Here is a 12,461-nt window from a genome sequence, read left to right on the forward strand (position 1 = left end):
ATTTGCAAGGCTTTCGGTGCATTGCAGATGAGATAGGGTCTAGCATGTCTGTAGCACTGAATTGTGAACACAGACCGATACCAATATCTACACCATGCAGTATCTGGAATTCAGTTAAATCGGGACGATCAGAGTAGGGTCTGCCATGTTTAGCAATGTAATAGGCCATTCGCTTTACCTGCACAGTTGTGTCAAGTTCTGATTTTGTCATGTTAACCACTTCATCTTCAAAAAGTTGAGGTTTCTGCTTCTGTTGAAAGCTGTAAAGCTACCTCAGATGCAGTTGAATCTTTGTGTTCCTTTATCTTCATTGGCAGAGATGTTAATCTGGACTCTCAGCTAGGTCCATAAGGAGAAACAGAAAACTACCACCACCCTACTGCTATGGAGAGACCTTGATGAAACTTTGCTACAGTTAAGGCATCCAAGCTTACCATCATGGCAGGACAACCAAGGATAATCCCTCTTCTTCAGCATCCACTAACCAGAATTCATGCCAGCTGGTCTTTGGCTGTTGAAGGGTAATCTTCACGGTTCGTTCTCACTGCAATAGCCACCTCAGTGAACTCCATTACAGGAAGAGCTCTGTTTTTGTGTTTGTGTCTGCAGTTGATGCACGGCTGCTGCTGTCTTCGTCAGCACCTTTAGCCTTCTCAAAGAAGTAGTTAGGAAGAGAAGAATTTCCTAATGCTCTTTTCACTGCATCAGAGGACTGCTGGCTGTAACAGACAGTTGTGCCGGAGATGTGAATCATGTCATTTAGCTTGCCTACTATGTGCGTTCTGGCTCGATTACAACATTGTTGTCTGGTGTTGTTTCACATCTTTATTAATGACCTGGATGTAGATAGAGAGAGCAAACTGGTCAAGTTTGCAGATGACACAAAGCTAGGAGGAGTCACCAATACTTTAGAGGAAAGAGCTAAAATTCCGAGGGATCATGGTAAATTGGAGGACCGGGCTATAGACAACAAAATGAAATTCACCAAAGACAAATGTGAGGTGCTACATTTAGAGAAGAAAAATCAAATGCACAGATACAGAATGGGGGATAACCAGCTTGGCCGTGGCACTTCTGAGAAGGATCTGGGAGCTGTGGTGGATCACAACCTCAGCATGAGTCAGCAATGCGATGCTGTTGCAAAAAAAGCAAATGCAATTTTAGGTTGCATTAACAGAGCTATAGCATGCAAGTTATGGGAGGCGATAGTACCGCTCTACTCAGCACTGGTTAGGCCTCAGCTGGAGGACAGTGTCCAGTTTTGGTCACCAATGTCTAGAAAGGATGTGGAGAAACTGTAATGGATCCAGAGGCGAGTAACAAAGATGATCAGAGGGATGGAACACAAGCCATACGAGCAAAGGCTGAAGGAACTGGCTATGTGTAGTTTGGAAAAGAGGAGATTAAGGGGGGACTTGATAATGGTCTTCAGATACTTGGAAGGCTGCCATAAAAAAAGATGGAGAAAAGTTGTTCTCTCTTTCCACAGAGGGCAGGACAAGAGGCGATGGGGTCAAACTACAGCACAGCAGATGTAGATTAAACCTCAGGAAAAGCTTCCTAATGGTAAGAAGAGTCGGACGATGGGACAGACGCCTAGGGAGCTTGTGGAAACTCCTTCGCTGGAGGTTTTCAGAAGGGGGCTGGAGCCATCTGTCTGGGGTGGGTTAGACACAACAAGTCCTGCATCGTGGCAGGGGGCTGGACGAGCTGACCCTGTGATCCCTTCTCACCCTGTGGTTCTAGGAGTGCTGCTGAATAGCACCAGGAGAGCGTTTCGGCGTGTTCCGGCTCGACTATAGCACTGGCTAGAGTCACGCTCTCTCTTCGGCCCAATGACTACACCCCGTGGGAGACTGAGAGACACCCTCAGGCAGTGATGGGGACACACGGCGCTCCTTCCCTTGCTGCAGGGGCTGGTACTTACGGCCCAGGGGGCGACGCCAGCCTCTCTCTGAGAGACATGATGGTGGTCCAGCGGCTGCTCCTGCAGCGTGTTGAGCAGCTCCTTTAGGATCTTTCCTGTGGTCTGGCAGTGGGATCTCAGCATCCTCCACATCTCCGCAGCAACGCTGCAAAGGGAGAGAGCCAATGGCACTTGGTCAGAGCCCCGCCAGCCTCCTGTACCCCCCCCCCCCCCGGCACCGGCACCCTGCTGGGTCTCCTCACACCGGCCAGTTCTTTGTTGCCCTCCCGCTGCTGCTGGTGCAGGCTGCCTAGGGACCGGGTCTGAGTGTCAGCCCCAGGGGAGGCTGAGGGATGCCATACAGGGTTTTTCAGGCTGGCCTGTCTCCAGGGCAAGCCAGCCTGCAAAACCCTCCAGGAGAAGCAGCAGCTCTGCAGGGAGCAGGAGCTCTCTGGAAGGTTCTGCACTCCCCTGTCCCTGGCAGCGGGACCAGTCCGGGGGACCCGGAGCGCAAGCGGCGGCAGCCCCAGCCCCGTACCTGTCACATGACAGCGAGCAGCCCAGCAGGGTTCTGACCACCTCCTCGCTGTACTGGTTGCCCAGCACGAGAAGGGTCCTGAACAGCTCCCTCCGGGACAGCGGCTCGCTGATGGAGTCCAGGTTCTTGTTAATACTCCTCACAGCCTCCGACACCTGGAAGGGAAATGAGGAGATGGGGGCCTCGGCTTCCTCGCACTGCTATTGATCTGGGGTGCCAGGGACCTGCTGCACCTGAGAGCCATCTGCCCTCCCAGATCCTCTTGGCCAGCCCCAGACCTAGAGCACAGGACCAGTTCCCGGCCTATCGATTCATAGACTGCAAGGCCACAAGCGGCCATGGTGATCACCTAGACCAGGGGTCTCAAACTCAAATGACCACAAGGGCCACATGAGGACTAGTACATTGGCCCGAGGGCCGCATTACTGACACCTTCTCCCCGCCGCCCTCGGCCCCACCCCCACTCCACCCCTTCCATGAGGCCCCACCCCTGCCCCGCCTCTTCCCACCCCTTCCCTGCCCCCATTCCAACCCCTTCCCCGAAATCCCCACCCCAACTCCGCCCCCTCCCTGCCCCCAGGGGGTGCAGGAGGGGTGTGGGGTGTGGCAGGGGCTCAGGGCAGGGAGTTGGGGTGTGGGGTGCAGGAGGGGTGAGGGGTGCTGCAGGGAGTCAGGGCAGGGGTGAGGGATGCAGGAGGGGGCTCAGGGCAGTGGGTTGGGGTGTGGGGTGCAGGAGGGGTGAGGGGTGTGGCAGGGGGTCAGAGCAGTGGATTGGGGTGCAAGAGGGGTGCAGCAGGGGGCTCAGGGCAGTGGGTTGGGGTGCAGGAGGGGTGCAAGGTGCGTCAGGCGGCTCAGGGAAGGGGGTTGGGGTGCAGGAGGGGTGTGGGGTGCGACAGGGGCTCAGGGCAGGGGGTCGGGGTGCGGCGGGGGCTCAGGGAAGTGGGTTGGGGTGCAGGAGGGGTGTGGCAGGGGGTCGGGGTGCAGGATGCGGCAAGGGGCTCAGGGCAGGGCATTTGGCTGCAGGAGGAGTTCGGGGGGCGGGCTCTGGCCCGGCGCGCACCGGGGGCAGGGCAGACTCTCTGCCCCGCCCCGCCCCCGCGCTGCTCCGGGATGTGTGTATTGCTGTTGCTTCAGGCACCGCTCCCAGCATCTCCCATTGGCCGGGAATGGGGAACCGCGGCCAATGGGAGCTGCTGGGGGCGGTGCCTGAAGCAACATCAACACACACAGCAATGTGCCCCCCCTTCCCCACGTTCCGGCCGCTTCCCGGCACGGCGCGGGGGCAGGGCAGGCAGGCAGGGAGCCTGCCCTGCCCCCGGTGCGCGTCGGGCCGGAGCCGCTCTAGGTAAATGCTGGGGGAGGGCAGGAGCGGGGGCTGCGAGGGGCTCATGGGCTGCAGAAAATTACCTCGCGGGCCGCATGTGGCTCATGGGCCGCGTGTTTGAGATCCCTGACCTAGACTGACCCCCCTCCCCCCCACATTGCACAAGCCAGAGACCTGTCCCCCAATAACACCTAGAGTCTCCCACGGATGGGCTCCCCCAGCAGGGTGTTCTCACTGCAGCTCTTACCCCCTCCAACCTTGGGCCGGGGACCCCCAGGATCCCATGCAGCATGTGCCTGGCCACCACCGAGTCATGGACGCTGGTGTCTCTCATGCTGTCAATAGCAGTGAGGAGGAAGTCCATGCGCTCGGATCCATTGAAGTACTTCCCAAACATCTGAAACAAACCTGGCAGTGAAACCCCTTTTGCTGCCCAGCGCGGTTCCAGTCAGTGGCCGAGCAGCCAGGACTGGCCCAGCCAGGAGTGCAGGCAAACCCCACTCTGCCGGGACAGGGCTGGGTTACTGCACCTGGGCAGCACAGTACCCAGCCAGCAATCAGGAACTGTCGTGCATGGCAGAGGCCAGCCGGGCAGTGCACGGGGGCACAATACTGCACAGCACGGATACACTCTTTAGTGCTCAGCAGGGGCTGGTGCTGGTGCACAGATGCAATGATGCCTTTTATTGCATTAATCTTTGGGGAAGCTCCCACCATGCCTGACAAGGAGCTGGGATCAGGTTTGGATGAGCCCCAGTGCATCTTGGGATGTGGCATGTAGGGAGGCATATTGGGCTGCATTAGTAGAAGCATTGCCAGCAGATTGAGGGAAGTGATTATTCCCCTCTATTCGGCACTGGTGAGTTCACATCCGGAGTATTGCATCCAGTTTTGGGCCCCCCACAAGAGAAAGAATGTGGACAAATCGGAGAGAGTCCAGCAGAGGGCAACAAAAATGATTAGGGGGCTGGGGCACATGACTTATGAGGAGAGACTGAGGGAACTGGGCTTATTTAGTCTGCAGAAGAGAAGAGTGAGGGGGGATTTGATAGCAGCCTTCAACTACCTGCAGGGGGTGGGGGGTTCCAAAGAGGATGGAGCTAAGCTGTTCTCAGTGGTGGCAGATGAGAGAACAAGGAGCAATGGTCTCAAATTGCAGTGGGGAAGGTCTAGGTTGGATATTAGGAAAAACGATTTCACTAGGAGGGTGGTGAAGCACTGGAATGGGTTATCTGGGGAGGTGGTGGAATCTCCATCCTTAGAGGTTTTTAAGGCCCGGCTTGACAAAGACCTGGCTGGGATGATTTAGTTGGGGTTGGTCCTGCTTTGAGCAGGGCGTTGGACTAGATGATCTCCTGAGGTCTATGATTCTATGAGGTGGAGTGGGCCATAGGGAGGGCTCTGGCCCAGATGAATGGGCTCAGTCACACGCCTGGGTCTGTCCCTTCCCCCGACTCCTAGGGTGTTAATTTCTGACTCCTGATAACTCTGGGCACAACAATCCCATGAAGCACTGACTGTACTTACGCTTGCGATATCGCTGGTGTTGGTGAACAAGGTGTCCCAGGAGCCGGACAGGGTTTGCTCGTCCTCGAGGAACTGCCGATACTCTGCACTCTTCCCCACCATCATTGTGGCTGAACCAGGGGGGGGAAACAGACAGCAGGCAATAGAAATCAGATGTTCGGTTAGCAAACGGGAGTTTTGCAAGAAAGTTTAGAGAGGGTGTGTGAGAGACAAGTCCATCTAACAACCATACTGTAAACTCAGGCCAATCACCCCCTCCCCAAAACAAAACTAAACAAACGAACCCCCCTGGAAGAGTCAAAGTAAACCAGGCAGAAGGGCAGCGGCAGCATGGGGCTCTCCAGCTGATTGCACTGAATGCAGCATGTCTGATTACCAGCCCTATGGGCAGGTAGCATATGTGGGCATTTGGCCCAAGGAGCTACTGGCCCTCGGAGACCAGGAGGCCAGAGGGGCTGAACTGGTGGAGCCAAGGGAGACAGCGAGGTACATAGAGGAGACGTTTAGGGACGCAGTAGAGTGGTCCCACCCCCAGTCTGACAGCCTCTGTGCTGCTGAGGAGGGTGAAAGTTTCGGGGAAGGAGAACATCGAGCTAGAGCAGAGGGAGACGATCCCATAGTTGGGACCCACCTTCCAGATGAAGTCATGATGTCCTCTCAAATTGAGGTAGGAACCCCAGTTACAAAGAAAAGCCAGGGATTCAATCAATAGACATAGAAGCAGTTTGGTTTGTGATGACTGGGAGAACCACATGGTAAATTGCCTGCCTGGTGCAAAGGTTGCAGCTCTCACGAGACATCCAGACAGACTTATGTGCCCTGTGGTATGGAACCTAGCGTTTAAATCGGCCTTTGTATGAGATAGCTAATGTGACAGTGAATTTTAAAAAAGTCTCCAGATGTGATCCCTGGTAAGCCTGACTTCAGTACCAGGCAAATTGTTGAAACTATAGGAAAGAACAGAATGATCAGACACGTCGGTGAACACAATTTGTTGGGGCAGAGTCAACATGGCTTTTGTAAAGGGAAATCATGCTTCACCAATCTACTCGAATTCTTTGAAGGGGTCAACAAGAATGTGGAGAAGGGTGATCCAGTGGATATAGTGTCCTTGGACTCCTTTGACAGGGTCCCTCACCAAAGACTCTTAACCAAAGGAAGCTGTCATAGGATAAGAGGGAAGGTTCTCTCATGGGTCAGTGGTTAAAAGATAGGAAGCAAAGGACAGGAATAAATGGTCAGTTTTCACAGTGGAGAGAGGTAAATAGCAGGGTCCCCCAAGGATCTGTGTTGAGACCAGTGTAGTTCAACATAGTCATAAATGATCCAGAAAAAGGGGTAACCAGTGAGGTGGCAAAATTTGCAGATGATACAAAATGACTCAAGATAGTTAAATCCAAAGCAGACTGCGAAGAGCTACAAAGGGATGTCACAAAACCGGGGGACTGGGCAACAAAATGGCAGATGAAATTCAATGTTGATAAATGCAAAGTAATGCACATTGGAAATCATAATCCCAACTATATATACAAAATTATGGGGTTTAAATTACCACTCAAGAAAGAGATTTTGGAGTTATCGTAAATAGTTCTCTGAAAACATCCACTCAACGTGCAGTGGCAGTTAAAAAAGCAAACAGAATGTTGGGAACCATTAGGAAAGGGATAGATAATAAAACAGAAAAATATCATAATGCCTCTATATAAATCCATGGTGCGCCCACACCTTGAATACTGCGTGCAGTTCTGGTCGCCCCATCTCAAAACAGATATACCAGAACTGTAAAAGGTGCAGAGAAGGGCGACAAAAATGATTAGGGGGATGGAACAGCTTCCATATGAGGAAGGATGAAAAAGGCTGGGGGCAAGTCTACACTTCAAACACTGTATCGCCTGTCGGAGAATAACAGAGTTCTCACTCTTTTGGTTGGGTACAGCACACGCCGTAGCTGCACCGGCGCTGTAGCATTTAAGTGAAGATACTCCTATGCCAACAAGCTCTTAATCCACCTCCCGGAGCGGCGCTAGCTAGGTCAGTGGGAGAGGTGCTCCTGCCGACAGGGGTGTGGATTTTTCACACCCCTGAGCAATGTCGTTATAACAATATAGGTCTGTAGTATAGACCTGGGACCATTTAGTTTAGATAAGAGATGACTAACGGGGGATATGATAGAGGTCTATAAAATCATGACTGGTGTGAAGAAAGTGAATAGGAAAGTGTTATTTACCCCTGCACATAACACGAGAACTAGGGGTCACTTTATGAAATGAATAGGCAGCAAGTTAAAAACAAACAAAAGAAGGTATCTCTGCACACAATGCACAGGCAACCTGTGGAAATTGTTGCCATGGGATGTTGTGAAGGCTAAAAGTATAATTGGGTTCAAGATAATCAGGGCATGCAAACCCATACTCTGCATGTCCCTAAACCTCTGACTACCAGAAGCTGGGACTAGATGTCAGGGGATGGATCACTCAAAATTTCCCTGTTCAGTTCATTCCCTCTGAAGCATGAGGCACTGGCCACTGTCAGAAGACACAATACTGGGCTAGATGAACCATTGGTCTGAGTCAGTATGTCCATTCTTATGTGAGTTATGAAGAGTAGAATATAGATAGGGGAAGCTAAAGACATCAGGGGAAACTCCATGGCTTGCAGGACTAAGGATAATAAGGAGGTTTTTAAAAAAAAGTGTATTAGGAACAAAAGAAATCTTAGCAGTGGTGTAGGCTCATTACTAGATGGAGACTGTTTAAAAGGTTGCAGAAAAGGCAGAAGTGTTCAAGAAATATGTTTTCCGTGTTTGGAAACCCCATGTCAGTGTATTTAGGAAGGACAAGGGTCTCCAGGGCTCTTACATTTTAGCTGCAGCATGAAGGAGTAGAGGTGGTAAGATGCCAACATTGACGATCGGCAGATCTCCTGCTCCGGATGGCACAGAGTGACACACCCCACCAGCTGGCCCAGGACTCTGAACTCCTCCGCTCCCTGATGGAGAGAGGGCGCAAAGGGAGTCACTCGCCCCTGCAGGCCTAGCGCAGCGTGTCCCCCTGGCATTGCCCTAGCAATGGGTTAGAACTGGGGGAGGCAGAGCCCAGCGCAGAGAGACTGGGGACAATGAGAGCAGGAGGAGCTGTGGGGCCCATCACCAGGGGCTGAGGAAAGCTCAGCAGGGACGGGGAAATCTGGTCAGCAAAGTCAGCAAACCTTGCTCCCGAGTGGGGACCCGGGTAACGAATGAACTATCGTCCAGTCTCCATCTCAAGGGCAAGCGCCTAATCCCAGCCCCTTCTCCCATCCCCCTCCCTCCATTGACCTCAGGCCCAGGAGCTTGGGGTCACCTTGGACTCCTCTGCTCTGCATCCCGCCTCTCTCACTCCATCCTGGAGCTCCCCAGAGCCCTCCCTTTCTGCGCCATCCCCAGCCTGCCGGCTCTCTCCCGCCGGCTCTCTCCTGCAGCCTTGTCCTCTCGTCTCCCCCTCCTGCCAGACCTTCCTTTGCCCCTCCTGCAGCCCCTGCGCTGGCTCCCTGCTCTTCCCCACCTCGCACCAAGCCCCTTGCCCTCCTCTCCAGGGGTCTGCACAGCCTCCCCACACCCACTCCCCAGTGCTCTGGCTCCTTTGGCCCCTCCCATCCCTTTCAGTGTGTCCCCTCCCACCTCCCTCCTTCTGTTCTGCTGCCCCAGCCTCTGGGGCACATCATCCAAGCGCCCCCCTCCAGCTGCCGGAGGGGAGGCCCTGACACAGGGGGATGGAGCAGCTGGAGCAGCTCAATGGCCCTGAGCACCCAGAGCAGGGGGCGTTCATCTGGCAGCCTGGCAGGAGCTGATGCCAAAGCATCCCGCTGGCGACTGACAAAGGGGGTGAACAGACACCTGGGTTCAGAGGCGGCTCTCAGGGCCATCCTGTGTAAATGCACTGACCCTGTGGAGCAGACTTTGGTGCTAGGGGAACCATGCTAGCGGGGAGAGTCCTTGGAGACAGAATTATGGGGCTCGACCCAAAGCCCACTGGAGTCAGAGGACAGACCCATCGACATCAGTGCTCGGTAGATTGGACTCCTGCCGAGGATCTTGCTGAGTCACTATTCTAGGCCCAGGTTTTCCCTGCCAGGGAGCGCTGCACCGCGAGGCTGCTCAGTGCAGTTAGGAGGCGGCCAGGGTCACAGGCTGCTCACCTTGAATTTGGGTTTTTCAGCCATGAATTTCGACAGGCAGGTGATCCTTTCCACTGCCCTCAGCCGCCCATGCACCTCCTTGGATGCGGTCCAGGGGAGCAGGACCTGAGAGAAACAAATTGGGACAAATTGCTGAGGAGAAGTACCAAAAAATAGCCCAAGCACATAGGGAGAAAATCAGAACGCTTAAGGCAAAAATGAGTTCTAACTGGCAAGGGACATAAAAGACAATCAGAAGCAGCTCTATACATGCATTCGGAGCAAGAGAAAGACAAAGGAAAGGGAGGGGCCACTACTCAGCAGGGAAGGAGAGCAAATAATGGAGGACACAGACAAAGCCAAGGTGTTTAATGCCTTGTTTGCTTCAGTTTTCACTAAAAAGGTTAATGGCGACTAGATGCTTAACACAATATTAACAACAAGGGGGAAGGAATACAGGCCAGACTCGGGAGAGAACATGTAAAAGACAATTTAGGTCGGTTAGATGAATTCAAGCTGGCAGAGCCACATGATATTCACCCTAGATGGAGCTAGGCAAAGCAATCTCTGAACCGTTAGGAGGGCTGAGGTCCCAGAGGACTGGAGAAGGGCAGACACAGAACCTATCTTCAGAAAGGGGAACGAGGAGGCCCCAAGGAATTATAGACCTGTCAGCCTAACTTTGGTACCCAGAAAGATACTGAACAACTTATTAAACAGTTTGTAAGAACCTAGAGGAGATAATAGGGTGATAAGGAAGAGCACCATGGATTTGTCCAGAACAAACCATGCCAAACAAATCTAATTTCCTTCTTTGACAGGGTTACTTGCCTAGTGGATGGAAGGAGGCAGTATATGATGATGTATATGAAGTTTAGTAAGGCTTTTGACACAGTTCCACAAGACATTCTCATAAGCCAACTAAGCCAGTATGATCCAGATGAGTTTACTATAAAGTGGGCGCACAACTGATGGAAAGACCATACTCAAAGAGGAGTTATCACTGACTCGCTGGCAAAGTGGGAGGGTGTCTCAAGTGGGGTCCCCCAGGGGTGTGCCTGGGTCCAGTACTAGTCAATATTTTCATTAAGAACTTGGTTAATGGAGAGGTGAGTATGCTTGTAAAGTTTGCGGATGACACCAAGCTGGGAAGGGTTGCAAGCACTTTGGAGGACAGATTAGAATTCAAAATGAGCTTGCTAAATTGGAGAGTTGGTCTCAAGTCAACAAGATGAAATTCAGTCAAAACAAATGTGATGTAACGCACTTAGAAAGGAAAAATCAAATGCATAAAAACAAAGTGGGGGATAACCGGCTAGGTGGCAGTACTGCAGAAAAGGATCTGGGGGTTATCATGGGTCTCACACTGAATATGAATCAACAGTGTGATGCTGTTGTGAAAAAGGGAAATGTCATTCTGAGGTGTATTAGCTTGTACCACTGTGCCCAGTTCTGGGCACCATGCTTTAAGAAAGATGTGAACAAACTGGGGCCAGTCCAGAGGACAGCGACAAAAGTGATCAGCGGTTTAGAAAACCTGACCTGTGAAGAAAGGTTGAACAAACTGGGCATGTTTCGTCTTGAGAAGATGGAGGGGGCACCTGGTAACAGTCTTCAAATACGTTAAGGGCTGTTATACAGAGGATGGTGACGAATTGTTCTCCATGTCCCCTGAAGGTAGGACAAGAAGTAATGGGCTTAATCTGCAGCAAGGGAGATTTACGTTAAATATTAGGAAAAAGTCTAAGGGTGGCTAAGCACTGGAACAGGTGACCTAGGGAAGTGGTGGACTCCCCATCACGGAGGTTTTAAAAAACAGGCTGGACAAACACTCATCAGGGACGGTCTAGGAATGCTTGGCCCTGCCTCAGTGCAGGGGGTGGAGTAGATGACCTCTTGAGATCCCTTCCAGCCCTGCACTTCTCTGTTCCCTCTTCCCAGGCTCTGGAATCGAGGAGACCGAATCTCTGTCAAGGACATTTCCCTCTTTTTATCAGAGGGGTAGCCGTGTTAGTCTGAATCTGTAAAAAGCAACAGAGGGTCCTGTGGCACCTTTAAGACTAACAGAAGTATTGGGAGCATAAGCTTTCGTGGGTAAGAACCTCACTTCTTCAGATGCAAGTGAGGTTCTTACCCACAAAAGCTTATGCTCCCAATACTTCTGTTAGTCTTAAAGGTGCCACAGGACCCTCTGTTGCTTCCCTCTTTTTGGAGCACAAACCACCCACAGAATCTACTTCCTGTGGCCCCAGAACTAGAATGTTGGGGGAATCTAGCTCTGGGCTCTGGCCAGGTTGGTGGGGCCCATGGTGAACACAAATGAATGCCAGGGTCAGATGGGGGCTCAGTGGAGAACACGGCAGATCCTGCACTCCTCCACCCCCACCCCGTGCAGACGTTTTTCAGATATAGCGGGGGCACTTGGCCCTCCAGCCCAAGAACCTTTGTATAGAATGTACTTTGAGGAGCCTAAGGCACTGGGAGGGGGGGGGAGGGGGGAGTATCCCATGCTTGGGATTAAATGGAGCCTTGGTCCCTGAGCCCCACCCCAGCTACAGGACTAGTCCCCTTCCTGCCCCCACGCCTCCAGACCTCCAAGCTGTTCTCCACCACCAGAAGGTTGGGCTCCTGATCCTCGCACACCAAGGCCTTCACCATCTCGTCCATGGCTCTCAGAGTCTGTGTGCAGAGCAGAGGAGACACCAGAGCAAGTGGCGTTACCCAGCCAGGAGATGAACCAATGCCCTGGCGTGTGACACCCCCCAGGCCACAGCAGCCCCTGGTATTTCAGCTCACCCACTCACTTGTACCCACAGGGGACCTACTGCAAACTCCTCCTGGCAACAGGACGCCACCTGCCTTTGCTGTCCCCAGAAAGGCCACTGCATGCAGTCTAACCCACTGGAAGAGTCAGAAAGGACTGCACATTTGGGGGGGAGTTTTCCAGCCAAGCTTCGGTTCCCCTGGCCTGTGTGCGTCTGAAGCAGCCGATCGCAGGTCTGTGCCCCCAG

This window comes from Emys orbicularis, chromosome 14, assembly GCF_028017835.1.
Source record: "Emys orbicularis isolate rEmyOrb1 chromosome 14, rEmyOrb1.hap1, whole genome shotgun sequence".
Lineage (NCBI taxonomy): Eukaryota > Metazoa > Chordata > Testudines > Emydidae > Emys > Emys orbicularis.